The 27,805-nt window shown below is 52.7% G+C and overlaps 18 non-coding genes across 18 annotated transcripts; 16 read left to right on the forward strand and 2 right to left on the reverse strand.

The window, feature by feature from the left end:
- Positions 1-6: 6 nt before the first annotated feature.
- TRNAN-GUU (transfer RNA asparagine (anticodon GUU)) lies at positions 7-80 on the forward strand. The gene has a single exon. It is a non-coding gene; the product is annotated as a tRNA-Asn (tRNA).
- Positions 81-333: 253 nt separating this feature from the next.
- On the forward strand, positions 334-405 carry TRNAW-CCA (transfer RNA tryptophan (anticodon CCA)). Its single transcript has one exon. It is a non-coding gene; the product is annotated as a tRNA-Trp (tRNA).
- Positions 406-2,250: 1,845 nt separating this feature from the next.
- On the forward strand, positions 2,251-2,324 carry TRNAN-GUU (transfer RNA asparagine (anticodon GUU)). Its single transcript has one exon. It is a non-coding gene; the product is annotated as a tRNA-Asn (tRNA).
- A 253-nt stretch (positions 2,325-2,577) lies between these two features.
- Positions 2,578-2,649, forward strand: TRNAW-CCA (transfer RNA tryptophan (anticodon CCA)). The gene has a single exon. It is a non-coding gene; the product is annotated as a tRNA-Trp (tRNA).
- Positions 2,650-4,963: 2,314 nt separating this feature from the next.
- Positions 4,964-5,034, reverse strand: TRNAG-GCC (transfer RNA glycine (anticodon GCC)). Its single transcript has one exon. It is a non-coding gene; the product is annotated as a tRNA-Gly (tRNA).
- Positions 5,035-6,737: 1,703 nt separating this feature from the next.
- TRNAN-GUU (transfer RNA asparagine (anticodon GUU)) lies at positions 6,738-6,811 on the forward strand. Its single transcript has one exon. It is a non-coding gene; the product is annotated as a tRNA-Asn (tRNA).
- Positions 6,812-7,064: 253 nt separating this feature from the next.
- On the forward strand, positions 7,065-7,136 carry TRNAW-CCA (transfer RNA tryptophan (anticodon CCA)). Its single transcript has one exon. It is a non-coding gene; the product is annotated as a tRNA-Trp (tRNA).
- A 1,842-nt stretch (positions 7,137-8,978) lies between these two features.
- On the forward strand, positions 8,979-9,052 carry TRNAN-GUU (transfer RNA asparagine (anticodon GUU)). Its single transcript has one exon. It is a non-coding gene; the product is annotated as a tRNA-Asn (tRNA).
- A 2,170-nt stretch (positions 9,053-11,222) lies between these two features.
- Positions 11,223-11,296, forward strand: TRNAN-GUU (transfer RNA asparagine (anticodon GUU)). The gene has a single exon. It is a non-coding gene; the product is annotated as a tRNA-Asn (tRNA).
- A 253-nt stretch (positions 11,297-11,549) lies between these two features.
- TRNAW-CCA (transfer RNA tryptophan (anticodon CCA)) lies at positions 11,550-11,621 on the forward strand. Its single transcript has one exon. It is a non-coding gene; the product is annotated as a tRNA-Trp (tRNA).
- A 1,846-nt stretch (positions 11,622-13,467) lies between these two features.
- TRNAN-GUU (transfer RNA asparagine (anticodon GUU)) lies at positions 13,468-13,541 on the forward strand. The gene has a single exon. It is a non-coding gene; the product is annotated as a tRNA-Asn (tRNA).
- A 2,170-nt stretch (positions 13,542-15,711) lies between these two features.
- On the forward strand, positions 15,712-15,785 carry TRNAN-GUU (transfer RNA asparagine (anticodon GUU)). Its single transcript has one exon. It is a non-coding gene; the product is annotated as a tRNA-Asn (tRNA).
- Positions 15,786-16,038: 253 nt separating this feature from the next.
- Positions 16,039-16,110, forward strand: TRNAW-CCA (transfer RNA tryptophan (anticodon CCA)). The gene has a single exon. It is a non-coding gene; the product is annotated as a tRNA-Trp (tRNA).
- A 4,088-nt stretch (positions 16,111-20,198) lies between these two features.
- On the forward strand, positions 20,199-20,272 carry TRNAN-GUU (transfer RNA asparagine (anticodon GUU)). Its single transcript has one exon. It is a non-coding gene; the product is annotated as a tRNA-Asn (tRNA).
- A 253-nt stretch (positions 20,273-20,525) lies between these two features.
- On the forward strand, positions 20,526-20,597 carry TRNAW-CCA (transfer RNA tryptophan (anticodon CCA)). The gene has a single exon. It is a non-coding gene; the product is annotated as a tRNA-Trp (tRNA).
- Positions 20,598-25,011: 4,414 nt separating this feature from the next.
- Positions 25,012-25,083, forward strand: TRNAW-CCA (transfer RNA tryptophan (anticodon CCA)). The gene has a single exon. It is a non-coding gene; the product is annotated as a tRNA-Trp (tRNA).
- Positions 25,084-25,154: 71 nt separating this feature from the next.
- Positions 25,155-25,225, reverse strand: TRNAG-GCC (transfer RNA glycine (anticodon GCC)). The gene has a single exon. It is a non-coding gene; the product is annotated as a tRNA-Gly (tRNA).
- Positions 25,226-27,257: 2,032 nt separating this feature from the next.
- TRNAW-CCA (transfer RNA tryptophan (anticodon CCA)) lies at positions 27,258-27,329 on the forward strand. The gene has a single exon. It is a non-coding gene; the product is annotated as a tRNA-Trp (tRNA).
- Positions 27,330-27,805: the final 476 nt, after the last annotated feature.

The following is a 27,805-nucleotide window of genomic DNA, read 5'->3' on the forward strand; positions in this document are numbered from 1 at the left end:
TGGTTGGTCTCTGTGGCGCAATCGGTTAGCGCGTTCGGCTGTTAACCGAAAGGTTGGTGGTTCAAGCCCACCCAGGGACGTATGCTTTTGCCTACATCAAGTCCTGAATTAAAACACAGCTGTCTGGCTTTGCTCTTAGAGCTCTCGCTTTGCCTGCGTGACATGCTCTATCTCAACATTTCTATCTTCTCTCATCTCTTCACCTCTAGTCATTTCCACCAATAGGACTGGAAACGGGCCACCAAGCCTTCTACTTTAACCACAGGCGTACCGAGGGCCAATAAAAGGCACAGAAGCATTTCTTGATCCGGGGCTGAGAACTGCATGCACAGGGACCTCGTGGCGCAACGGTAGCGCGTCTGACTCCAGATCAGAAGGTTGCGTGTTCAAATCACGTCGGGGTCACTCTTTGACATTTTTTTCCCCACCAAGTCTATATCTCTGACTTCTAAAGCAAAGCCAAAAGAAGGGCGCTTTGCATTGGCCGGGAATCGAACCCGGGCCTCCCGCATGGCAGGCGAGAATTCTACCACTGAACCACCAATGCTTCACTTACATAGGCTGAGCAGAGAGCCCTGCCGTAGACAGTAGTGATGAGGCCCATGCATTCGCATGGGACACCTATGAACAAAGTTTGCATGGCAAGCCTTGGACTGCCAAACGTTCACATGCTGATGGCAGGAATCAGATGCAGGAGACTGAAACTATGAATGTTTCTGCTTTTGCTAAGGACAGTGGTTTGGGGCCAGTGTTGTGCTTGACAGAGCACGACATCAGCCTGCTCTCTGGCTGCTCCCGGGAGAAGTGGCTGACAGAAAGCACCCTCCAGACCACCAGCAATCTTGTGTTTCACAACATGCCACTGTCACTGGACTTTCCTTCTGGGAAAGCCTAGTCACTGACCTGGCCAGATTCCCTGTCCTCCCCAAAATCCTGGGGAGAAACGGGCAGAGTTCTGCGCCCTGCGCCCTCTTTCGCGTCCCTAACGCGCTCCCAACGCGCCCTACAGCCCTGGTCGGGCACAGCCCTGGTCGGGCTCATACCACTGGGGCCTCTGCCGAGGAAGAGCCCCGGAAGCCTAGGGCCAGGCCTATTGCACAGGCATCTTAGACCAGGCCATTCCGGGATTGCTGTGTTTCACGTCCTGCCCTTCAACACTCCTGGGAGGGCTTTCCCTGAGAACCCTCATGTCTCTGCCCTCCCAGGAGGCTGTGGTTCTATGCAAAATAGGGGGTGCACCACGGGCCGTCCCCTTTCCTCTCTCTCGCCAATATCTTTCACCAAAGCTGAGCCCTGCAGGTAAATGTATCTATCTGGCTGAGGGGCCAGGGAGGGCCTTTGCCTGCAGTCTTACAAGCCAGAGTGCAGAGAAGGCAGCAGCTCTGGGACCGGGACTCTGCTCAAAGACATATCTAACATGCCACAGTGGAGCTGAGATGGGCAAGACACGTGTCTCACAGGCAGGCAGCACAACAAGACAGTGGCAGGAAACTATGCTAACAAGGAAAGAGAAAAGTCACGTGTCTCGTGGCCTTCCCACCATTAGACAGTAGTCTGCGCAAGAAAACATCCAACAGTGACAGGACAACCAAGCAAATGACAAACGCTGTGCTGAATAAAGTCATCTTACATGACATTTCGTACAAAGGCCCAGATCATGGGGATGATCGCGCAGAAGCAGCAAGTATCAGAGCCACCGAACCTGAGGTGAGTTACACGAGGAGAAAGGGCGACATGGGGACAGGGGCTAGGGGCTCAGGGAACAGCTACCACAATGCAACCTCGGGTGTGGGGATGCCACTCATTGCGGGTACTGCCCTGGGATTTCCTTTTAGAAAGAATCGCTGGTTAAAGTGTAGTGCACAAAAAACCCAACTCCTCGATTACACTATTAGATAACATCCTTTAACTGCCCCACCCACCCTGTGTGAGTCTCACCCACTTCCCGCCTGCTCCCTCTAGTCTGAGAGTTGTATCTCCACAAAAAACACACAGTGGGGCTCAATGAGCTGCTCATGTCTGACATGGACACCTAAGCAGTGCTGGATTCACAACCTGAAAGCCTGCAAAGGAAAGTGTGCCCGGCAGAAGATAAGCTGCCTGGCAACTCAGAACCTTCTTCTAAGAGAAGTAAGACATGTCATAATGGAGTCTAAGCCTACCTGTCTTATGCCAGGACCTTAGAGCTGCAGGCAGGAGCACAAAGGTAAAAACATATATTGAGTCCCAACACGCTCACTGCAGTGGTTGGTCTCTGTGGCGCAATCGGTTAGCGCGTTCGGCTGTTAACCGAAAGGTTGGTGGTTCAAGCCCACCCAGGGACGTATGCTTTTGCCTACATCAAGTCCTGACTTAAAACACAGCTGTCTGGCTTTGCTCTTAGAGCTCTCGCTTTGCCTGCGTGACATGCTCTATCTCAACATTTCCATCTTCTCTCATCTCTTCACCTCTAGTCATTTCCACCAATAGGACTGGAAACGGGCCACCAAGCCTTCTACTTTAACCACAGGGGTACTGAGGGCCAATAAAAGGCACAGAAGCATTTCTTGATCCGGGGCTGAGAACTGCATGCACAGGGACCTCGTGGCGCAACGGTAGCGCGTCTGACTCCAGATCAGAAGGTTGCGTGTTCAAATCACGTCGGGGTCATTCTTTGACATTTTTTTCCCCACCAAGTCTATATCTCTGACTTCTAAAGCAAAGCCAAAAGAAGGGCGCTTTGCATTGGCCGGGAATCGAACCCGGGCCTCCCGCATGGCAGGCGAGAATTCTACCACTGAACCACCAATGCTTCACTTACATAGGCTGAGCAGAGAGCCCTGCCGTAGACAGTAGTGATGAGGCCCATGCATTCGCATGGGACACCTATGAACAAAGTTTGCATGGCAAGCCTTGGACTGCCAAACGTTCACATGCTGATGGCAGGAATCAGATGCAGGAGACTGAAACTATGAATGTTTCTGCTTTTGCTAAGGACAGTGGTTTGGGGCCAGTGTTGTGCTTGACAGAGCACGACATCAGCCTGCTCTCTGGCTGCTCCCGGGAGAAGTGGCTGACAGAAAGCACCCTCCAGACCACCAGCAATCTTGTGTTTCACAACATGCCACTGTCACTGGACTTTCCTTCTGCGAAAGCCTAGTCACTGACCTGGCCAGATTCCCTGTCCTCCCCAAAATCCTGGGGAGAAACGGGCAGAGTTCTGCGCCCTGCGCCCTCTTTCGCGTCCCTAACGCGCTCCCAACGCGCCCTACAGCCCTGGTCGGGCACAGCCCTGGTCGGGCTCATACCACTGGGGCCTCTGCCGAGGAAGAGCCCCGGAAGCCTAGGGCCAGGCCTATTGCACAGGCATCTTAGACCAGGCCATTCCGGGATTGCTGTGTTTCACGTCCTGCCCTTCAACACTCCTGGGAGGGCTTTCCCTGAGAACCCTCATGTCTCTGCCCTCCCAGGAGGCTGTGGTTCTATGCAAAATAGGGGGTGCACCACGGGCCGTCCCCTTTCCTCTCTCTCGCCAATATCTTTCACCAAAGCTGAGCCCTGCAGGTAAATGTATCTATCTGGCTGAGGGGCCAGGGAGGGCCTTTGCCTGCAGTCTTACAAGCCAGAGTGCAGAGAAGGCAGCAGCTCTGGGACCGGGACTCTGCTCAAAGACATATCTAACATGCCACAGTGGAGCTGAGATGGGCAAGACACGTGTCTCACAGGCAGGCAGCACAACAAGACAGTGGCAGGAAACTATGCTAACAAGGAAAGAGAAAAGTCACGTGTCTCGTGGCCTTCCCACCATTAGACAGTAGTCTGCGCAAGAAAACATCCAACAGTGACAGGACAACCAAGCAAATGACAAACGCTGTGCTGAATAAAGTCATCTTACATGACATTTCGTACAAAGGCCCAGATCATGGGGATGATCGTGCAGAAGCAGCAAGTATCAGAGCCACCGAACCTGAGGTGAGTTACACGAGGAGAAAGGGCGACATGGGGACAGGGGCTAGGGGCTCAGGGAACAGCTACCACAATGCAACCTCGGGTGTGGGGATGCCACTCATTGCGGGTACTGCCCTGGGATTTCCTTTTAGAAAGAATCGCTGGTTAAAGTGTAGTGCACAAAAAACCCAACTCCTCGATTACACTATTAGATAACATCCTTTAACTGCCCCACCCACCCTGTGTGAGTCTCACCCACTTCCCGCCTGCTCCCTCTAGTCTGAGAGTTGTATCTCCACAAAAAACACACAGTGGGGCTCAATGAGCTGCTCATGTCTGACATGGACACCTAAGCAGTGCTGGATTCACAACCTGAAAGCCTGCAAAGGAAAGTGTGCCGGCAGAAGATAAGCTGCCTGGCAACTCAGAACCTTCTTCTAAGAGAAGTAAGACATGTCACAATGGAGTCTAAGCCTACCTGTCTTATGCCAGGACCTTAGAGCTGCAGGCAGGAGCACAAAGGTAAAAACATATATTGAGTCCCAACACGCTCACTGCGGTGGTTGGTCTCTGTGGCGCAATCGGTTAGCGCGTTCGGCTGTTAACTGAAAGGTTGGTGGTTCAAGCCCACCCAGCGAAGTATGCTTTTGCCTACATCAAGTCCTGAATTAAAACACAGCTGTCTGGCTTTGCTCTTAGAGCTCTCGCTTTGCCTGCGTGACATGCTCTATCTCAACATTTCTATCTTCTCTCATCTCTTCACCTCTAGTCATTTCCACCAATAGGACTGAAAACGGGCCACCAAGCCTTCTACTTTAACCACAGGCGTACTGAGGGCCAATAAAAGGCACAGAAGCATTTCTTGATCCGGGACTGAGAACTGCATGCACATGGACCTCGTGGCGCAACGGTAGTGCGTCTGACTCCAGATCAGAAGGTTGCGTGTTCAAATCACGTCGGGGTCACTCTTTGACATTTTTTTGCCCACCAAGTCTATATCTCTGACTTCTAAAGCAAAGCCAAAAGAAGGGCGCTTTGCATTGGCCGGGAATCGAACCCGGGCCTCCCGCGTGGCAGGCGAGAATTCTACCACTGAACCACCAATGCTTCACTTACATAGGCTGAGCAGAGAGCCCTGCCGTAGACAGTAGTGATGAGGCCCATGCATTCGCATGGGACACCTATGAACAAAGTTTGCATGGCAAGCCTTGGACTGCCAAACGTTCACATGCTGATGGCAGGAATCAGATGCAGGAGACTGAAACTATGAATGTTTCTGCTTTTGCTAAGGACAGTGGTTTGGGGCCAGTGTTGTGCTTGACAGAGCACGACATCAGCCTGCTCTCTGGCTGCTCCCGGGAGAAGTGGCTGACAGAAAGCACCCTCCAGACCACCAGCAATCTTGTGTTTCACAACATGCCACTGTCACTGGACTTTCCTTCTGGGAAAGCCTAGTCACTGACCTGGCCAGATTCCCTGTCCTCCCCAAAATCCTGGGGAGAAACGGGCAGAGTTCTGCGCCCTGCGCCCTCTTTCGCGTCCCTAACGCGCTCCCAACGCGCCCTACAGCCCTGGTCGGGCACAGCCCTGGTCGGGCTCATACCACTGGGGCCTCTGCCGAGGAAGAGCCCCGGAAGCCTAGGGCCAGGCCTATTGCACAGGCATCTTAGACCAGGCCATTCCGGGATTGCTGTGTTTCACGTCCTGCCCTTCAACACTCATGGGAGGGCTTTCCCTGAGAACCCTCATGTCTCTGCCCTCCCAGGAGGCTGTGGTTCTATGCAAAATAGGGGGTGCACCACGGGCCGTCCCCTTTCCTCTCTCTCGCCAATATCTTTCACCAAAGCTGAGCCCTGCAGGTAAATGTATCTATCTGGCTGAGGGGCCAGGGAGGGCCTTTGCCTGCAGTCTTACAAGCCAGAGTGCAGAGAAGGCAGCAGCTCTGGGACCGGGACTCTGCTCAAAGACATATCTAACATGCCACAGTGGAGCTGAGATGGGCAAGACACGTGTCTCACAGGCAGGCAGCACAACAAGACAGTGGCAGGAAACTATGCTAACAAGGAAAGAGAAAAGTCACGTGTCTCGTGGCCTTCCCACCATTAGACAGTAGTCTGCGCAAGAAAACATCCAACAGTGACAGGACAACCAAGCAAATGACAAACGCTGTGCTGAATAAAGTCATCTTACATGACATTTCGTACAAAGGCCCAGATCATGGGGATGATCGCGCAGAAGCAGCAAGTATCAGAGCCACCGAACCTGAGGTGAGTTACACGAGGAGAAAGGGCGACATGGGGACAGGGGCTAGGGGCTCAGGGAACAGCTACCACAATGCAACCTCGGGTGTGGGGATGCCACTCATTGCGGGTACTGCCCTGGGATTTCCTTTTAGAAAGAATCGCTGGTTAAAGTGTAGTGCACAAAAAACCCAACTCCTCGATTACACTATTAGATAACATCCTTTAACTGCCCCACCCACCCTGTGTGAGTCTCACCCACTTCCCGCCTGCTCCCTCTAGTCTGAGAGTTGTATCTCCACAAAAAACACACAGTGGGGCTCAATGAGCTGCTCATGTCTGACATGGACACCTAAGCAGTGCTGGATTCACAACCTGAAAGCCTGCAAAGGAAAGTGTGCCCGGCAGAAGATAAGCTGCCTGGCAACTCAGAACCTTCTTCTAAGAGAAGTAAGACATGTCACAATGGAGTCTAAGCCTACCTGTCTTATGCCAGGACCTTAGAGCTGCAGGCAGGAGCACAAAGGTAAAAACATATATTGAGTCCCAACACGCTCACTGCGGTGGTTGGTCTCTGTGGCGCAATCGGTTAGCGCGTTCGGCTGTTAACCGAAAGGTTGGTGGTTCAAGCCCACCCAGGGACGTATGCTTTTGCCTACATCAAGTCCTGAATTAAAACACAGCTGTCTGGCTTTGCTCTTAGATCTCTCGCTTTGCCTGCGTGACATGCTCTATCTCAACATTTCCATCTTCTCTCATCTCTTCACCTCTAGTCATTTCCACCAATAGGACTGGAAACGGGCCACCAAGCCATCTACTTTAACCACAGGGGTACTGAGGGCCAATAAAAGGCACAGAAGCATTTCTTGATCCGGGGCTGAGAACTGCATGCACAGGGACCTCGTGGCGCAACGGTAGCGCGTCTGACTCCAGATCAGAAGGTTGCGTGTTCAAATCACGTCGGGGTCACTCTTTGACATTTTTTTCCCCAAGTCTATATCTCTGACTTCTAAAGCAAAGCCAAAAGAAGGGCGCTTTGCATTGGCCGGGAATCGAACCCGTGCCTCCCGCGTGGCAGGCGAGAATTCTACCACTGAACCACCAATGCTTCACTTACATAGGCTGAGCAGAGAGCCCTGCCGTAGACAGTAGTGATGAGGCCCATGCATTCGCATGGGACACCTATGAACAAAGTTTGCATGGCAAGCCTTGGACTGCCAAACGTTCACATGCTGATGGCAGGAATCAGATGCAGGAGACTGAAACTATGAATGTTTCTGCTTTTGCTAAGGACAGTGGTTTGGGGCCAGTGTTGTGCTTGACAGAGCACGACATCAGCCTGCTCTCTGGCTGCTCCCGGGAGAAGTGGCTGACAGAAAGCACCCTCCAGACCACCAGCAATCTTGTGTTTCACAACATGCCACTGTCACTGGACTTTCCTTCTGGGAAAGCCTAGTCACTGACCTGGCCAGATTCCCTGTCCTCCCCAAAATCCTGGGGAGAAACGGGCAGAGTTCTGCGCCCTGCGCCCTCTTTCGCGTCCCTAACGCGCTCCCAACGCGCCCTACAGCCCTGGTCGGGCACAGCCCTGGTCGGGCTCATACCACTGGGGCCTCTGCCGAGGAAGAGCCCCGGAAGCCTAGGGCCAGGCCTATTGCACAGGCATCTTAGACCAGGCCATTCCGGGATTGCTGTGTTTCACGTCCTGCCCTTCAACACTCCTGGGAGGGCTTTCCCTGAGAACCCTCATGTCTCTGCCCTCCCAGGAGGCTGTGGTTCTATGCAAAATAGGGGGTGCACCACGGGCCGTCCCCTTTCCTCTCTCTCGCCAATATCTTTCACCAAAGCTGAGCCCTGCAGGTAAATGTATCTATCTGGCTGAGGGGCCAGGGAGGGCCTTTGCCTGCAGTCTTACAAGCCAGAGTGCAGAGAAGGCAGCAGCTCTGGGACCGGGACTCTGCTCAAAGACATATCTAACATGCCACAGTGGAGCTGAGATGGGCAAGACACGTGTCTCACAGGCAGGCAGCACAACAAGACAGTGGCAGGAAACTATGCTAACAAGGAAAGAGAAAAGTCACGTGTCTCGTGGCCTTCCCACCATTAGACAGTAGTCTGCGCAAGAAAACATCCAACAGTGACAGGACAACCAAGCAAATGACAAACGCTGTGCTGAATAAAGTCATCTTACATGACATTTCGTACAAAGGCCCAGATCATGGGGATGATCGCGCAGAAGCAGCAAGTATCAGAGCCACCGAACCTGAGGTGAGTTACACGAGGAGAAAGGGCGACATGGGGACAGGGGCTAGGGGCTCAGGGAACAGCTACCACAATGCAACCTCGGGTGTGGGGATGCCACTCATTGCGGGTACTGCCCTGGGATTTCCTTTTAGAAAGAATCGCTGGTTAAAGTGTAGTGCACAAAAAACCCAACTCCTCGATTACACTATTAGATAACATCCTTTAACTGCCCCACCCACCCTGTGTGAGTCTCACCCACTTCCCGCCTGCTCCCTCTAGTCTGAGAGTTGTATCTCCACAAAAAACACACAGTGGGGCTCAATGAGCTGCTCATGTCTGACATGGACACCTAAGCAGTGCTGGATTCACAACCTGAAAGCCTGCAAAGGAAAGTGTGCCCGGCAGAAGATAAGCTGCCTGGCAACTCAGAACCTTCTTCTAAGAGAAGTAAGACATGTCACAATGGAGTCTAAGCCTACCTGTCTTATGCCAGGACCTTAGAGCTGCAGGCAGGAGCACAAAGGTAAAAACATATATTGAGTCCCAACACGCTCACTGCGGTGGTTGGTCTCTGTGGCGCAATCGGTTAGCGCGTTCGGCTGTTAACCGAAAGGTTGGTGGTTCAAGCCCACCCAGGGACGTATGCTTTTGCCTACATCAAGTCCTGAATTAAAACACAGCTGTCTGGCTTTGCTCTTAGATCTCTCGCTTTGCCTGCGTGACATGCTCTATCTCAACATTTCCATCTTCTCTCATCTCTTCACCTCTAGTCATTTCCACCAATAGGACTGGAAACGGGCCACCAAGCCTTCTACTTTAACCACAGGGGTACTGAGGGCCAATAAAAGGCACAGAAGCATTTCTTGATCCGGGGCTGAGAACTGCATGCACAGGGACCTCGTGGCGCAACGGTAGCGCGTCTGACTCCACATCAGAAGGTTGCGTGTTCAAATCACGTCGGGGTCACTCTTTGACATTTTTTTCCCCAAGTCTATATCTCTGACTTCTAAAGCAAAGCCAAAAGAAGGGCGCTTTGCATTGGCCGGGAATCGAACCCGTGCCTCCCGCGTGGCAGGCGAGAATTCTACCACTGAACCACCAATGCTTCACTTACATAGGCTGAGCAGAGAGCCCTGCCGTAGACAGTAGTGATGAGGCCCATGCATTCGCATGGGACACCTATGAACAAAGTTTGCATGGCAAGCCTTGGACTGCCAAACGTTCACATGCTGATGGCAGGAATCAGATGCAGGAGACTGAAACTATGAATGTTTCTGCTTTTGCTAAGGACAGTGGTTTGGGGCCAGTGTTGTGCTTGACAGAGCACGACATCAGCCTGCTCTCTGGCTGCTCCCGGGAGAAGTGGCTGACAGAAAGCACCCTCCAGACCACCAGCAATCTTGTGTTTCACAACATGCCACTGTCACTGGACTTTCCTTCTGGGAAAGCCTAGTCACTGACCTGGCCAGATTCCCTGTCCTCCCCAAAATCCTGGGGAGAAACGGGCAGAGTTCTGCGCCCTGCACCCTCTTTCGCGTCCCTAACGCGCTCCCAACGCGCCCTACAGCCCTGGTCGGGCACAGCCCTGGTCGGGCTCATACCACTGGGGCCTCTGCCGAGGAAGAGCCCCGGAAGCCTAGGGCCAGGCCTATTGCACAGGCATCTTAGACCAGGCCATTCCGGGATTGCTGTGTTTCACGTCCTGCCCTTCAACACTCCTGGGAGGGCTTTCCCTGAGAACCCTCATGTCTCTGCCCTCCCAGGAGGCTGTGGTTCTATGCAAAATAGGGGGTGCACCACGGGCCGTCCCCTTTCCTCTCTCTCGCCAATATCTTTCACCAAAGCTGAGCCCTGCAGGTAAATGTATCTATCTGGCTGAGGGGCCAGGGAGGGCCTTTGCCTGCAGTCTTACAAGCCAGAGTGCAGAGAAGGCAGCAGCTCTGGGACCGGGACTCTGCTCAAAGACATATCTAACATGCCACAGTGGAGCTGAGATGGGCAAGACACGTGTCTCACAGGCTGGCAGCACACCAAGACAGTGGCAGGAAACCATGCTAACAAGGAAAGAGAAAAGTCACGTGTCTCGTGGCCTTCCCACCATTAGACAGTAGTCTGCGCAAGAAAACATCCAACAGTGACAGGACAACCAAGCAAATGACAAACGCCGTGCTGAATAAAGTCATCTTACATGACATTTCGTACAAAGGCCCAGATCATGGGGATGATCGCGCAGCAGAAGCAGCAAGTATCAGAGCCACCGAACCTGGGGTGAGTTACACGAGGAGAAAGGGCGACATGGGGACAGGGGCTATGGGCTCAGGGAACAGCTACCACAATGCAACCTCGGGTGTGGGGATGCCACTCATTGCGGGTACTGCCCTGGGATTTCCTTTTAGAAAGAATCGCTGGTTAAAGTGTAGTGCACAAAAAACCCAACTCCTCGATTACACTATTAGATAACATCCTTTAACTGCCCCACCCACCCTGTGTGAGTCTCACCCACTTCCCGCCTGCTCCCTCTAGTCTGAGAGTTGTATCTCCACAAAAAACACACAGTGGGGCTCAATGAGCTGCTCATGTCTGACATGGACTCCTAAGCAGTGCTGGATTCACAACCTGAAAGCCTGCAAAGGAAAGTGTGCCCGGCAGAAGATAAGCTGCCTGGCAACTCAGAACCTTCTTCTAAGAGAAGTAAGACATGTCACAATGGAGTCTAAGCCTACCTGTCTTATGCCAGGACCTTAGAGCTGCAGGCAGGAGCACAAAGGTAAAAACATATATTGAGTCCCAACACGCTCACTGCGGTGGTTGGTCTCTGTGGCGCAATCGGTTAGCGCGTTCGGCTGTTAACCGAAAGGTTGGTGGTTCAAGCCCACCCAGGGACGTATGCTTTTGCCTACATCAAGTCCTGAATTAAAACACAGCTGTCTGGCTTTGCTCTTAGAGCTCTCGCTTTGCCTGCGTGACATGCTCTATCTCAACATTTCTATCTTCTCTCATCTCTTCACCTCTAGTCATTTCCACCAATAGGACTGGAAACGGGCCACCAAGCCTTCTACTTTAACCACAGGCGTACTGAGGGCCAATAAAAGGCACAGAAGCATTTCTTGATCCGGGGCTGAGAACTGCATGCACAGGGACCTCGTGGCGCAACGGTAGCGCGTCTGACTCCAGATCAGAAGGTTGCGTGTTCAAATCACGTCGGGGTCACTCTTTGACATTTTTTTTCCCCACCAAGTCTATATCTCTGACTTCTAAAGCAAAGCCAAAAGAAGGGCGCTTTGCATTGGCCGGGAATCGAACCCGGGCCTCCCGCATGGCAGGCGAGAATTCTACCACTGAACCACCAATGCTTCACTTACATAGGCTGAGCAGAGAGCCCTGCCGTAGACAGTAGTGATGAGGCCCATGCATTCGCATGGGACACCTATGAACAAAGTTTGCATGGCAAGCCTTGGACTGCCAAACGTTCACATGCTGATGGCAGGAATCAGATGCAGGAGACTGAAACTATGAATGTTTCTGCTTTTGCTAAGGACAGTGGTTTGGGGCCAGTGTTGTGCTTGACAGAGCACGACATCAGCCTGCTCTCTGGCTGCTCCCGGGAGAAGTGGCTGACAGAAAGCACCCTCCAGACCACCAGCAATCTTGTGTTTCACAACATGCCACTGTCACTGGACTTTCCTTCTGGGAAAGCCTAGTCACTGACCTGGCCAGATTCCCTGTCCTCCCCAAAATCCTGGGGAGAAACGGGCAGAGTTCTGCGCCCTGCGCCCTCTTTCGCGTCCCTAACGCGCTCCCAACGCGCCCTACAGCCCTGGTCGGGCACAGCCCTGGTCGGGCTCATACCACTGGGGCCTCTGCCGAGGAAGAGCCCCGGAAGCCTAGGGCCAGGCCTATTGCACAGGCATCTTAGACCAGGCCATTCCGGGATTGCTGTGTTTCACGTCCTGCCCTTCAACACTCCTGGGAGGGCTTTCCCTGAGAACCCTCATGTCTCTGCCCTCCCAGGAGGCTGTGGTTCTATGCAAAATAGGGGGTGCACCACGGGCCGTCCCCTTTCCTCTCTCTCGCCAATATCTTTCACCAAAGCTGAGCCCTGCAGGTAAATGTATCTATCTGGCTGAGGGGCCAGGGAGGGCCTTTGCCTGCAGTCTTACAAGCCAGAGTGCAGAGAAGGCAGCAGCTCTGGGACCGGGACTCTGCTCAAAGACATATCTAACATGCCACAGTGGAGCTGAGATGGGCAAGACACGTGTCTCACAGGCAGGCAGCACAACAAGACAGTGGCAGGAAACTATGCTAACAAGGAAAGAGAAAAGTCACGTGTCTCGTGGCCTTCCCACCATTAGACAGTAGTCTGCGCAAGAAAACATCCAACAGTGACAGGACAACCAAGCAAATGACAAACGCTGTGCTGAATAAAGTCATCTTACATGACATTTCGTACAAAGGCCCAGATCATGGGGATGATCGCGCAGAAGCAGCAAGTATCAGAGCCACCGAACCTGAGGTGAGTTACACGAGGAGAAAGGGCGACATGGGGACAGGGGCTAGGGGCTCAGGGAACAGCTACCACAATGCAACCTCGGGTGTGGGGATGCCACTCATTGCGGGTACTGCCCTGGGATTTCCTTTTAGAAAGAATCGCTGGTTAAAGTGTAGTGCACAAAAAACCCAACTCCTCGATTACACTATTAGATAACATCCTTTAACTGCCCCACCCACCCTGTGTGAGTCTCACCCACTTCCCGCCTGCTCCCTCTAGTCTGAGAGTTGTATCTCCACAAAAAACACACAGTGGGGCTCAATGAGCTGCTCATGTCTGACATGGACACCTAAGCAGTGCTGGATTCACAACCTGAAAGCCTGCAAAGGAAAGTGTGCCCGGCAGAAGATAAGCTGCCTGGCAACTCAGAACCTTCTTCTAAGAGAAGTAAGACATGTCACAATGGAGTCTAAGCCTACCTGTCTTATGCCAGGACCTTAGAGCTGCAGGCAGGAGCACAAAGGTAAAAACATATATTGAGTCCCAACACGCTCACTGCGGTGGTTGGTCTCTGTGGCGCAATCGGTTAGCGCGTTCGGCTGTTAACCGAAAGGTTGGTGGTTCAAGCCCACCCAGGGACGTATGCTTTTGCCTACATCAAGTCCTGAATTAAAACACAGCTGTCTGGCTTTGCTCTTAGAGCTCTCGCTTTGCCTGCGTGACATGCTCTATCTCAACATTTCCATCTTCTCTCATCTCTTCACCTCTAGTCATTTCCACCAATAGGACTGGAAACGGGCCACCAAGCCTTCTACTTTAACCACAGGGGTACTGAGGGCCAATAAAAGGCACAGAAGCATTTCTTGATCCGGGGCTGAGAACTGCATGCACAGGGACCTCGTGGCGCAACGGTAGCGCATCTGACTCCAGATCAGAAGGTTGCGTGTTCAAATCACGTCGGGGTCACTCTTTGACATTTTTTTCCCCAAGTCTATATCTCTGACTTCTAAAGCAAAGCCAAAAGAAGGGCGCTTTGCATTGGCCGGGAATCGAACCCGTGCCTCCCGCGTGGCAGGCGAGAATTCTACCACTGAACCACCAATGCTTCACTTACATAGGCTGAGCAGAGAGCCCTGCCGTAGACAGTAGTGATGAGGCCCATGCATTCGCATGGGACACCTATGAACAAAGTTTGCATGGCAAGCCTTGGACTGCCAAACGTTCACATGCTGATGGCAGGAATCAGATGCAGGAGACTGAAACTATGAATGTTTCTGCTTTTGCTAAGGACAGTGGCTTGGGGCCAGTGTTGTGCTTGACAGAGCACGACATCAGCCTGCTCTCTGGCTGCTCCCGGGAGAAGTGGCTGACAGAAAGCACCCTCCAGACCACCAGCAATCTTGTGTTTCACAACATGCCACTGTCACTGGACTTTCCTTCTGGGAAAGCCTAGTCACTGACCTGGCCAGATTCCCTGTCCTCCCCAAAATCCTGGGGAGAAACGGGCAGAGTTCTGCGCCCTGCGCCCTCTTTCGCGTCCCTAACGCGCTCCCAACGCGCCCTACAGCCCTGGTCGGGCACAGCCCTGGTCGGGCTCATACCACTGGGGCCTCTGCCGAGGAAGAGCCCCGGAAGCCTAGGGCCAGGCCTATTGCACAGGCATCTTAGACCAGGCCATTCCGGGATTGCTGTGTTTCACGTCCTGCCCTTCAACACTCCTGGGAGGGCTTTCCCTGAGAACCCTCATGTCTCTGCCCTCCCAGGAGGCTGTGGTTCTATGCAAAATAGGGGGTGCACCACGGGCCGTCCCCTTTCCTCTCTCTCGCCAATATCTTTCACCAAAGCTGAGCCCTGCAGGTAAATGTATCTATCTGGCTGAGGGGCCAGGGAGGGCCTTTGCCTGCAGTCTTACAAGCCAGAGTGCAGAGAAGGCAGCAGCTCTGGGACCGGGACTCTGCTCAAAGACATATCTAACATGCCACAGTGGAGCTGAGATGGGCAAGACACGTGTCTCACAGGCTGGCAGCACACCAAGACAGTGGCAGGAAACCATGCTAACAAGGAAAGAGAAAAGTCACGTGTCTCGTGGCCTTCCCACCATTAGACAGTAGTCTGCGCAAGAAAACATCCAACAGTGACAGGACAACCAAGCAAATGACAAACGCCGTGCTGAATAAAGTCATCTTACATGACATTTCGTACAAAGGCCCAGATCATGGGGATGATCGCGCAGCAGAAGCAGCAAGTATCAGGGCCACCGAACCTGGGGTGAGTTACACGAGGAGAAAGGGCGACATGGGGACAGGGGCTATGGGCTCAGGGAACAGCTACCACAATGCAACCTCGGGTGTGGGGATGCCACTCATTGCGGGTACTGCCCTGGGATTTCCTTTTAGAAAGAATCGCTGGTTAAAGTGTAGTGCACAAAAAACCCAACTCCTCGATTACACTATTAGATAACATCCTTTAACTGCCCCACCCACCCTGTGTGAGTCTCACCCACTTCCCGCCTGCTCCCTCTAGTCTGAGAGTTGTATCTCCACAAAAAACACACAGTGGGGCTCAATGAGCTGCTCATGTCTGACATGGACACCTAAGCAGTGCTGGATTCACAACCTGAAAGCCTGCAAAGGAAAGTGTGCCCGGCAGAAGATAAGCTGCCTGGCAACTCAGAACCTTCTTCTAAGAGAAGTAAGACATGTCACAATGGAGTCTAAGCCTACCTGTCTTATGCCAGGACCTTAGAGCTGCAGGCAGGAGCACAAAGGTAAAAACATATATTGAGTCCCAACACGCTCACTGCGGTGGTTGGTCTCTGTGGCGCAATCGGTTAGCGCGTTCGGCTGTTAACCGAAAGGTTGGTGGTTCAAGCCCACCCAGGGACGTATGCTTTTGCCTACATCAAGTCCTGAATTAAAACACAGCTGTCTGGCTTTGCTCTTAGAGCTCTCGCTTTGCCTGCGTGACATGCTCTATCTCAACATTTCTATCTTCTCTCATCTCTTCACCTCTAGTCATTTCCACCAATAGGACTGGAAACGGGCCACCAAGCCTTCTACTTTAACCACAGGCGTACTGAGGGCCAATAAAAGGCACAGAAGCATTTCTTGATCCGGGGCTGAGAACTGCATGCACAGGGACCTCGTGGCGCAACGGTAGCGCGTCTGACTCCAGATCAGAAGGTTGCGTGTTCAAATCACGTCGGGGTCACTCTTTGACATTTTTTTCCCCACCAAGTCTATATCTCTGACTTCTAAAGCAAAGCCAAAAGAAGGGCGCTTTGCATTGGCCGGGAATCAAACCCGGGCCTCCCGCATGGCAGGCGAGAATTCTACCACTGAACCACCAATGCTTCACTTACATAGGCTGAGCAGAGAGCCCTGCCGTAGACAGTAGTGATGAGGCCCATGCATTCGCATGGGACACCTATGAACAAAGTTTGCATGGCAAGCCTTGGACTGCCAAACGTTCACATGCTGATGGCAGGAATCAGATGCAGGAGACTGAAACTATGAATGTTTCTGCTTTTGCTAAGGACAGTGGTTTGGGGCCAGTGTTGTGCTTGACAGAGCACGACATCAGCCTGCTCTCTGGCTGCTCCCGGGAGAAGTGGCTGACAGAAAGCACCCTCCAGACCACCAGCAATCTTGTGTTTCACAACATGCCACTGTCACTGGACTTTCCTTCTGGGAAAGCCTAGTCACTGACCTGGCCAGATTCCCTGTCCTCCCCAAAATCCTGGGGAGAAACGGGCAGAGTTCTGCGCCCTGCGCCCTCTTTCGCGTCCCTAACGCGCTCCCAACGCGCCCTACAGCCCTGGTCGGGCACAGCCCTGGTCGGGCTCATACCACTGGGGCCTCTGCCGAGGAAGAGCCCCGGAAGCCTAGGGCCAGGCCTATTGCACAGGCATCTTAGACCAGGCCATTCCGGGATTGCTGTGTTTCACGTCCTGCCCTTCAACACTCCTGGGAGGGCTTTCCCTGAGAACCCTCATGTCTCTGCCCTCCCAGGAGGCTGTGGTTCTATGCAAAATAGGGGGTGCACCACGGGCCGTCCCCTTTCCTCTCTCTCGCCAATATCTTTCACCAAAGCTGAGCCCTGCAGGTAAATGTATCTATCTGGCTGAGGGGCCAGGGAGGGCCTTTGCCTGCAGTCTTACAAGCCAGAGTGCAGAGAAGGCAGCAGCTCTGGGACCGGGACTCTGCTCAAAGACATATCTAACATGCCACAGTGGAGCTGAGATGGGCAAGACACGTGTCTCACAGGCAGGCAGCACAACAAGACAGTGGCAGGAAACTATGCTAACAAGGAAAGAGAAAAGTCACGTGTCTCGTGGCCTTCCCACCATTAGACAGTAGTCTGCGCAAGAAAACATCCAACAGTGACAGGACAACCAAGCAAATGACAAACGCTGTGCTGAATAAAGTCATCTTACATGACATTTCGTACAAAGGCCCAGATCATGGGGATGATCGCGCAGAAGCAGCAAGTATCAGAGCCACCGAACCTGAGGTGAGTTACACGAGGAGAAAGGGCGACATGGGGACAGGGGCTAGGGGCTCAGGGAACAGCTACCACAATGCAACCTCGGGTGTGGGGATGCCACTCATTGCGGGTACTGCCCTGGGATTTCCTTTTAGAAAGAATCGCTGGTTAAAGTGTAGTGCACAAAAAACCCAACTCCTCGATTACACTATTAGATAACATCCTTTAACTGCCCCACCCACCCTGTGTGAGTCTCACCCACTTCCCGCCTGCTCCCTCTAGTCTGAGAGTTGTATCTCCACAAAAAACACACAGTGGGGCTCAATGAGCTGCTCATGTCTGACATGGACACCTAAGCAGTGCTGGATTCACAACCTGAAAGCCTGCAAAGGAAAGTGTGCCCGGCAGAAGATAAGCTGCCTGGCAACTCAGAACCTTCTTCTAAGAGAAGTAAGACATGTCACAATGGAGTCTAAGCCTACCTGTCTTATGCCAGGACCTTAGAGCTGCAGGCAGGAGCACAAAGGTAAAAACATATATTGAGTCCCAAAAGCTCACTCTGGTGGTTGGTCTCTGTGGCGCAATCGGTTAGCGCGTTCGGCTGTTAACCGAAAGGTTGGTGGTTCAAGCCCACCCAGCGAAGTATGCTTTTGCCTACATCAAGTCCTGAATTAAAACACAGCTGTCTGGCTTTGCTCTTAGAGCTCTCGCTTTGCCTCCGTGACATGCTCTATCTCAACATTTCCATCTTCTCTCATCTCTTCACCTCTAGTCATTTCCACCAATAGGACTGGAAACGGGCCACCAAGCCTTCTACTTTAACCACAGGGGTACTGAGGGCCAATAAAAGGCACAGAAGCATTTCTTGATCCGGGGCTGAGAACTGCATGCACAGGGACCTCGTGGCGCAACGGGAGCGCGTCTGACTCCAGATCAGAAGGTTGCGTGTTCAAATCACGTCGGGGTCACTCTTTGACATTTTTTTCCCCAAGTCTATATCTCTGACTTCTAAAGCAAAGCCAAAAGAAGGGCGCTTTGCATTGGCCGGGAATCGAACCCGTGCCTCCCGCGTGGCAGGCGAGAATTCTACCACTGAACCACCAATGCTTCACTTACATAGGCTGAGCAGAGAGCCCTGCCGTAGACAGTAGTGATGAGGCCCATGCATTCGCATGGGACACCTATGAACAAAGTTTGCATGGCAAGCCTTGGACTGCCAAACGTTCACATGCTGATGGCAGGAATCAGATGCAGGAGACTGAAACTATGAATGTTTCTGCTTTTGCTAAGGACAGTGGCTTGGGGCCAGTGTTGTGCTTGACAGAGCACGACATCAGCCTGCTCTCTGGCTGCTCCCGGGAGAAGTGGCTGACAGAAAGCACCCTCCAGACCACCAGCAATCTTGTGTTTCACAACATGCCACTGTCACTGGACTTTCCTTCTGGGAAAGCCTAGTCACTGACCTGGCCAGATTCCCTGTCCTCCCCAAAATCCTGGGGAGAAACGGGCAGAGTTCTGCGCCCTGCGCCCTCTTTCGCGTCCCTAACGCGCTCCCAACGCGCCCTACAGCCCTGGTCGGGCACAGCCCTGGTCGGGCTCATACCACTGGGGCCTCTGCCGAGGAAGAGCCCCGGAAGCCTAGGGCCAGGCCTATTGCACAGGCATCTTAGACCAGGCCATTCCGGGATTGCTGTGTTTCACGTCCTGCCCTTCAACACTCCTGGGAGGGCTTTCCCTGAGAACCCTCATGTCTCTGCCCTCCCAGGAGGCTGTGGTTCTATGCAAAATAGGGGGTGCACCACGGGCCGTCCCCTTTCCTCTCTCTCGCCAATATCTTTCACCAAAGCTGAGCCCTGCAGGTAAATGTATCTATCTGGCTGAGGGGCCAGGGAGGGCCTTTGCCTGCAGTCTTACAAGCCAGAGTGCAGAGAAGGCAGCAGCTCTGGGACCGGGACTCTGCTCAAAGACATATCTAACATGCCACAGTGGAGCTGAGATGGGCAAGACACGTGTCTCACAGGCTGGCAGCACACCAAGACAGTGGCAGGAAACCATGCTAACAAGGAAAGAGAAAAGTCACGTGTCTCGTGGCCTTCCCACCATTAGACAGTAGTCTGCGCAAGAAAACATCCAACAGTGACAGGACAACCAAGCAAATGACAAACGCCGTGCTGAATAAAGTCATCTTACATGACATTTCGTACAAAGGCCCAGATCATGGGGATGATCGCGCAGCAGAAGCAGCAAGTATCAGGGCCACCGAACCTGGGGTGAGTTACACGAGGAGAAAGGGCGACATGGGGACAGGGGCTATGGGCTCAGGGAACAGCTACCACAATGCAACCTCGGGTGTGGGGATGCCACTCATTGCGGGTACTGCCCTGGGATTTCCTTTTAGAAAGAATCGCTGGTTAAAGTGTAGTGCACAAAAAACCCAACTCCTCGATTACACTATTAGATAACATCCTTTAACTGCCCCACCCACCCTGTGTGAGTCTCACCCACTTCCCGCCTGCTCCCTCTAGTCTGAGAGTTGTATCTCCACAAAAAACACACAGTGGGGCTCAATGAGCTGCTCATGTCTGACATGGACACCTAAGCAGTGCTGGATTCACAACCTGAAAGCCTGCAAAGGAAAGTGTGCCCGGCAGAAGATAAGCTGCCTGGCAACTCAGAACCTTCTTCTAAGAGAAGTAAGACATGTCACAATGGAGTCTAAGCCTACCTGTCTTATGCCAGGACCTTAGAGCTGCAGGCAGGAGCACAAAGGTAAAAACATATATTGAGTCCCAACACGCTCACTGCGGTGGTTGGTCTCTGTGGCGCAATCGGTTAGCGCGTTCGGCTGTTAACCGAAAGGTTGGTGGTTCAAGCCCACCCAGGGACGTATGCTTTTGCCTACATCAAGTCCTGAATTAAAACACAGCTGTCTGGCTTTGCTCTTAGAGCTCTCGCTTTGCCTGCGTGACATGCTCTATCTCAACATTTCTATCTTCTCTCATCTCTTCACCTCTAGTCATTTCCACCAATAGGACTGGAAACGGGCCACCAAGCCTTCTACTTTAACCACAGGCGTACTGAGGGCCAATAAAAGGCACAGAAGCATTTCTTGATCCGGGGCTGAGAACTGCATGCACAGGGACCTCGTGGCGCAACGGTAGCGCGTCTGACTCCAGATCAGAAGGTTGCGTGTTCAAATCACGTCGGGGTCACTCTTTGACATTTTTTTCCCCACCAAGTCTATATCTCTGACTTCTAAAGCAAAGCCAAAAGAAGGGCGCTTTGCATTGGCCGGGAATCAAACCCGGGCCTCCCGCATGGCAGGCGAGAATTCTACCACTGAACCACCAATGCTTCACTTACATAGGCTGAGCAGAGAGCCCTGCCGTAGACAGTAGTGATGAGGCCCATGCATTCGCATGGGACACCTATGAACAAAGTTTGCATGGCAAGCCTTGGACTGCCAAACGTTCACATGCTGATGGCAGGAATCAGATGCAGGAGACTGAAACTATGAATGTTTCTGCTTTTGCTAAGGACAGTGGTTTGGGGCCAGTGTTGTGCTTGACAGAGCACGACATCAGCCTGCTCTCTGGCTGCTCCCGGGAGAAGTGGCTGACAGAAAGCACCCTCCAGACCACCAGCAATCTTGTGTTTCACAACATGCCACTGTCACTGGACTTTCCTTCTGGGAAAGCCTAGTCACTGACCTGGCCAGATTCCCTGTCCTCCCCAAAATCCTGGGGAGAAACGGGCAGAGTTCTGCGCCCTGCGCCCTCTTTCGCGTCCCTAACGCGCTCCCAACGCGCCCTACAGCCCTGGTCGGGCACAGCCCTGGTCGGGCTCATACCACTGGGGCCTCTGCCGAGGAAGAGCCCCGGAAGCCTAGGGCCAGGCCTATTGCACAGGCATCTTAGACCAGGCCATTCCGGGATTGCTGTGTTTCACGTCCTGCCCTTCAACACTCCTGGGAGGGCTTTCCCTGAGAACCCTCATGTCTCTGCCCTCCCAGGAGGCTGTGGTTCTATGCAAAATAGGGGGTGCACCACGGGCCGTCCCCTTTCCTTTCTCTCGCCAATATCTTTCACCAAAGCTGAGCCCTGCAGGTAAATGTATCTATCTGGCTGAGGGGCCAGGGAGGGCCTTTGCCTGCAGTCTTACAAGCCAGAGTGCAGAGAAGGCAGCAGCTCTGGGACCGGGACTCTGCTCAAAGACATATCTAACATGCCACAGTGGAGCTGAGATGGGCAAGACACGTGTCTCACAGGCAGGCAGCACAACAAGACAGTGGCAGGAAACTATGCTAACAAGGAAAGAGAAAAGTCACGTGTCTCGTGGCCTTCCCACCATTAGACAGTAGTCTGCGCAAGAAAACATCCAACAGTGACAGGACAACCAAGCAAATGACAAACGCTGTGCTGAATAAAGTCATCTTACATGACATTTCGTACAAAGGCCCAGATCATGGGGATGATCGCGCAGAAGCAGCAAGTATCAGAGCCACCGAACCTGAGGTGAGTTACACGAGGAGAAAGGGCGACATGGGGACAGGGGCTAGGGGCTCAGGGAACAGCTACCACAATGCAACCTCGGGTGTGGGGATGCCACTCATTGCGGGTACTGCCCTGGGATTTCCTTTTAGAAAGAATCGCTGGTTAAAGTGTAGTGCACAAAAAACCCAACTCCTCGATTACACTATTAGATAACATCCTTTAACTGCCCCACCCACCCTGTGTGAGTCTCACCCACTTCCCGCCTGCTCCCTCTAGTCTGAGAGTTGTATCTCCACAAAAAACACACAGTGGGGCTCAATGAGCTGCTCATGTCTGACATGGACACCTAAGCAGTGCTGGATTCACAACCTGAAAGCCTGCAAAGGAAAGTGTGCCCGGCAGAAGATAAGCTGCCTGGCAACTCAGAACCTTCTTCTAAGAGAAGTAAGACATGTCACAATGGAGTCTAAGCCTACCTGTCTTATGCCAGGACCTTAGAGCTGCAGGCAGGAGCACAAAGGTAAAAACATATATTGAGTCCCAAAAGCTCACTCCGGTGGTTGGTCTCTGTGGCGCAATCGGTTAGCGCGTTCGGCTGTTAACCGAAAGGTTGGTGGTTCAAGCCCACCCAGCGAAGTATGCTTTTGCCTACATCAAGTCCTGAATTAAAACACAGCTGTCTGGCTTTGCTCTTAGAGCTCTCGCTTTGCCTCCGTGACATGCTCTATCTCAACATTTCCATCTTCTCTCATCTCTTCACCTCTAGTCATTTCCACCAATAGGACTGGAAACGGGCCACCAAGCCTTCTACTTTAACCACAGGGGTACTGAGGGCCAATAAAAGGCACAGAAGCATTTCTTGATCCGGGGCTGAGAATTGCATGCACAGGGACCTCGTGGCGCAACGGGAGCGCGTCTGACTCCAGATCAGAAGGTTGCGTGTTCAAATCACGTCGTGGTCACTCTTTGACATTTTTTTCCCCAAGTCTATATCTCTGACTTCTAAAGCAAAGCCAAAAGAAGGGCGCTTTGCATTGGCCGGGAATCGAACCCGTGCCTCCCGCGTGGCAGGCGAGAATTCTACCACTGAACCACCAATGCTTCACTTACATAGGCTGAGCAGAGAGCCCTGCCGTAGACAGTAGTGATGAGGCCCATGCATTCGCATGGGACACCTATGAACAAAGTTTGCATGGCAAGCCTTGGACTGCCAAACGTTCACATGCTGATGGCAGGAATCAGATGCAGGAGACTGAAACTATGAATGTTTCTGCTTTTGCTAAGGACAGTGGCTTGGGGCCAGTGTTGTGCTTGACAGAGCACGACATCAGCCTGCTCTCTGGCTGCTCCCGGGAGAAGTGGCTGACAGAAAGCACCCTCCAGACCACCAGCAATCTTGTGTTTCACAACATGCCACTGTCACTGGACTTTCCTTCTGGGAAAGCCTAGTCACTGACCTGGCCAGATTCCCTGTCCTCCCCAAAATCCTGGGGAGAAACGGGCAGAGTTCTGCGCCCTGCGCCCTCTTTCGCGTCCCTAACGCGCTCCCAACGCGCCCTACAGCCCTGGTCGGGCACAGCCCTGGTCGGGCTCATACCACTGGGGCCTCTGCCGAGGAAGAGCCCCGGAAGCCTAGGGCCAGGCCTATTGCACAGGCATCTTAGACCAGGCCATTCCGGGATTGCTGTGTTTCACGTCCTGCCCTTCAACACTCCTGGGAGGGCTTTCCCTGAGAACCCTCATGTCTCTGCCCTCCCAGGAGGCTGTGGTTCTATGCAAAATAGGGGGTGCACCACGGGCCGTCCCCTTTCCTCTCTCTCGCCAATATATTTCACCAAAGCTGAGCCCTGCAGGTAAATGTATCTATCTGGCTGAGGGGCCAGGGAGGGCCTTTGCCTGCAGTCTTACAAGCCAGAGTGCAGAGAAGGCAGCAGCTCTGGGACCGGGACTCTGCTCAAAGACATATCTAACATGCCACAGTGGAGCTGAGATGGGCAAGACACGTGTCTCACAGGCTGGCAGCACACCAAGACAGTGGCAGGAAACTATGCTAACAAGGAAAGAGAAAAGTCACGTGTCTCGTGGCCTTCCCACCATTAGACAGTAGTCTGCGCAAGAAAACATCCAACAGTGACAGGACAACCAAGCAAATGACAAACGCCGTGCTGAATAAAGTCATCTTACATGACATTTCGTACAAAGGCCCAGATCATGGGGATGATCGCGCAGCAGAAGCAGCAAGTATCAGAGCCACCGAACCTGGGGTGAGTTACACGAGGAGAAAGGGCGACATGGGGACAGGGGCTATGGGCTCAGGGAACAGCTACCACAATGCAACCTCGGGTGTGGGGATGCCACTCATTGCGGGTACTGCCCTGGGATTTCCTTTTAGAAAGAATCGCTGGTTAAAGTGTAGTGCACAAAAAACCCAACTCCTCGATTACACTATAAGATAACATCCTTTAACTGCCCCACCCACCCTGTGTGAGTCTCACCCACTTCCCGCCTGCTCCCTCTAGTCTGAGAGTTGTATCTCCACAAAAAACACACAGTGGGGCTCAATGAGCTGCTCATGTCTGACATGGACACCTAAGCAGTGCTGGATTCACAACCTGAAAGCCTGCAAAGGAAAGTGTGCCCGGCAGAAGATAAGCTGCCTGGCAACTCAGAACCTTCTTCTAAGAGAAGTAAGACATGTCACAATGGAGTCTAAGCCTACCTGTCTTATGCCAGGACCTTAGAGCTGCAGGCAGGAGCACAAAGGTAAAAACATATATTGAGTCCCAAAAGCTCACTCCGGTGGTTGGTCTCTGTGGCGCAATCGGTTAGCGCGTTCGGCTGTTAACCGAAAGGTTGGTGGTTCAAGCCCACCCAGCGAAGTATGCTTTTGCCTATATCAAGTCCTGAATTAAAACACAGCTGTCTGGCTTTGCTCTTAGAGCTCTCGCTTTGCCTGCGTGACATGCTCTATCTCAACATTTCTATCTTCTCTCATCTCTTCACCTCTAGTCATTTCCACCAATAGGACTGAAAACGGGCCACCAAGCCTTCTACTTTAACCACAGGCGTACTGAGGGCCAATAAAAGGCACAGAAGCATTTCTTGATCCGGGGCTGAGAACTGCATGCACATGGACCTCGTGGCGCAACGGTAGCGCGTCTGACTCCAGATCAGAAGGTTGCGTGTTCAAATCACGTCGGGGTCACTCTTTGACATTTCTTTCCCCACCAAGTCTATATCTCTGACTTCTAAAGCAAAGCCAAAAGAAGGGCGCTTTGCATTGGCCGGGAATCGAACCCGGGCCTCCCGCGTGGCAGGCGAGAATTCTACCACTGAACCACCAATGCTTCACTTACATAGGCTGAGCAGAGAGCCCTGCCGTAGACAGTAGTGATGAGGCCCATGCATTCGCATGGGACACCTATGAACAAAGTTTGCATGGCAAGCCTTGGACTGCCAAACGTTCACATGCTGATGGCAGGAATCAGATGCAGGAGACTGAAACTATGAATGTTTCTGCTTTTGCTAAGGACAGTGGTTTGGGGCCAGTGTTGTGCTTGACAGAGCACGACATCAGCCTGCTCTCTGGCTGCTCCCGGGAGAAGTGGCTGACAGAAAGCACCCTCCAGACCACCAGCAATCTTGTGTTTCACAACATGCCACTGTCACTGGACTTTCCTTCTGGGAAAGCCTAGTCACTGACCTGGCCAGATTCCCTGTCCTCCCCAAAATCCTGGGGAGAAACGGGCAGAGTTCTGCGCCCTGCGCCCTCTTTCGCATCCCTAACGCGCTCCCAACGCGCCCTACAGCCCTGGTCGGGCACAGCCCTGGTCGGGCTCATACCACTGGGGCCTCTGCCGAGGAAGAGCCCCGGAAGCCTAGGGCCAGGCCTATTGCACAGGCATCTTAGACCAGGCCATTCCGGGATTGCTGTGTTTCACGTCCTGCCCTTCAACACTCCTGGGAGGGCTTTCCCTGAGAACCCTCATGTCTCTGCCCTCCCAGGAGGCTGTGGTTCTATGCAAAATAGGGGGTGCACCACGGGCCGTCCCCTTTCCTCTCTCTCGCCAATATCTTTCACCAAAGCTGAGCCCTGCAGGTAAATGTATCTATCTGGCTGAGGGGCCAGGGAGGGCCTTTGCCTGCAGTCTTACAAGCCAGAGTGCAGAGAAGGCAGCAGCTCTGGGACCGGGACTCTGCTCAAAGACATATCTAACATGCCACAGTGGAGCTGAGATGGGCAAGACACGTGTCTCACAGGCTGGCAGCACACCAAGACAGTGGCAGGAAACTATGCTAACAAGGAAAGAGAAAAGTCACGTGTCTCGTGGCCTTCCCACCATTAGACAGTAGGCTGCGCAAGAAAACATCCAACAGTGACAGGACAACCAAGCAAATGACAAACGCCGTGCTGAATAAAGTCATCTTACATGACATTTCGTACAAAGGCCCAGATCATGGGGATGATCGCGCAGCAGAAGCAGCAAGTATCAGAGCCACCGAACCTGGGGTGAGTTACACGAGGAGAAAGGGCGACATGGGGACAGGGGCTATGGGCTCAGGGAACAGCTACCACAATGCAACCTCGGGTGTGGGGATGCCACTCATTGCGGGTACTGCCCTGGGATTTCCTTTTAGAAAGAATCGCTGGTTAAAGTGTAGTGCACAAAAAACCCAACTCCTCGATTACACTATTAGATAACATCCTTTAACTGCCCCACCCACCCTGTGTGAGTCTCACCCACTTCCCGCCTGCTCCCTCTAGTCTGAGAGTTGTATCTCCACAAAAAACACACAGTGGGGCTCAATGAGCTGCTCATGTCTGACATGGACACCTAAGCAGTGCTGGATTCACAACCTGAAAGCCTGCAAAGGAAAGTGTGCCCGGCAGAAGATAAGCTGCCTGGCAACTCAGAACCTTCTTCTAAGAGAAGTAAGACATGTCACAATGGAGTCTAAGCCTACCTGTCTTATGCCAGGACCTTAGAGCTGCAGGCAGGAGCACAAAGGTAAAAACATATATTGAGTCCCAAAAGCTCACTCCGGTGGTTGGTCTCTGTGGCGCAATCGGTTAGCGCGTTCGGCTGTTAACCGAAAGGTTGGTGGTTCAAGCCCACCCAGCGAAGTATGCTTTTGCCTATATCAAGTCCTGAATTAAAACACAGCTGTCTGGCTTTGCTCTTAGAGCTCTCGCTTTGCCTGCGTGACATGCTCTATCTCAACATTTCTATCTTCTCTCATCTCTTCACCTCTAGTCATTTCCACCAATAGGACTGAAAACGGGCCACCAAGCCTTCTACTTTAACCACAGGCGTACTGAGGGCCAATAAAAGGCACAGAAGCATTTCTTGATCCGGGGCTGAGAACTGCATGCACATGGACCTCGTGGCGCAACGGTAGCGCGTCTGACTCCAGATCAGAAGGTTGCGTGTTCAAATCACGTCGGGGTCACTCTTTGACATTTTTTTCCCCACCAAGTCTATATCTCTGACTTATAAAGCAAAGCCAAAAGAAGGGCGCTTTGCATTGGCCGTGAATCGAACCCAGGCCTCCCGCGTGGCAGGCGAGAATTCTACCACTGAACCACCAATGCTTCACTTACATAGGCTGAGCAGAGAGCCCTGCCGTAGACAGTAGTGATGAGGCCCATGCATTCGCATGGGACACCTATGAACAAAGTTTGCATGGCAAGCCTTGGACTGCCAAACGTTCACATGCTGATGGCAGGAATCAGATGCAGGAGACTGAAACTATGAATGTTTCTGCTTTTGCTAAGGACAGTGGTTTAGGGCCAGTGTTGTGCTTGACAGAGCACGACATCAGCCTGCTCTCTGGCTGCTCCCGGGAGAAGTGGCTGACAGAAAGCACCCTCCAGACCACCAGCAATCTTGTGTTTCACAACATGCCACTGTCACTGGACTTTCCTT

Source organism: Pleurodeles waltl, chromosome 4_1 (assembly GCF_031143425.1).
Source record: "Pleurodeles waltl isolate 20211129_DDA chromosome 4_1, aPleWal1.hap1.20221129, whole genome shotgun sequence".
Lineage (NCBI taxonomy): Eukaryota > Metazoa > Chordata > Amphibia > Caudata > Salamandridae > Pleurodeles > Pleurodeles waltl.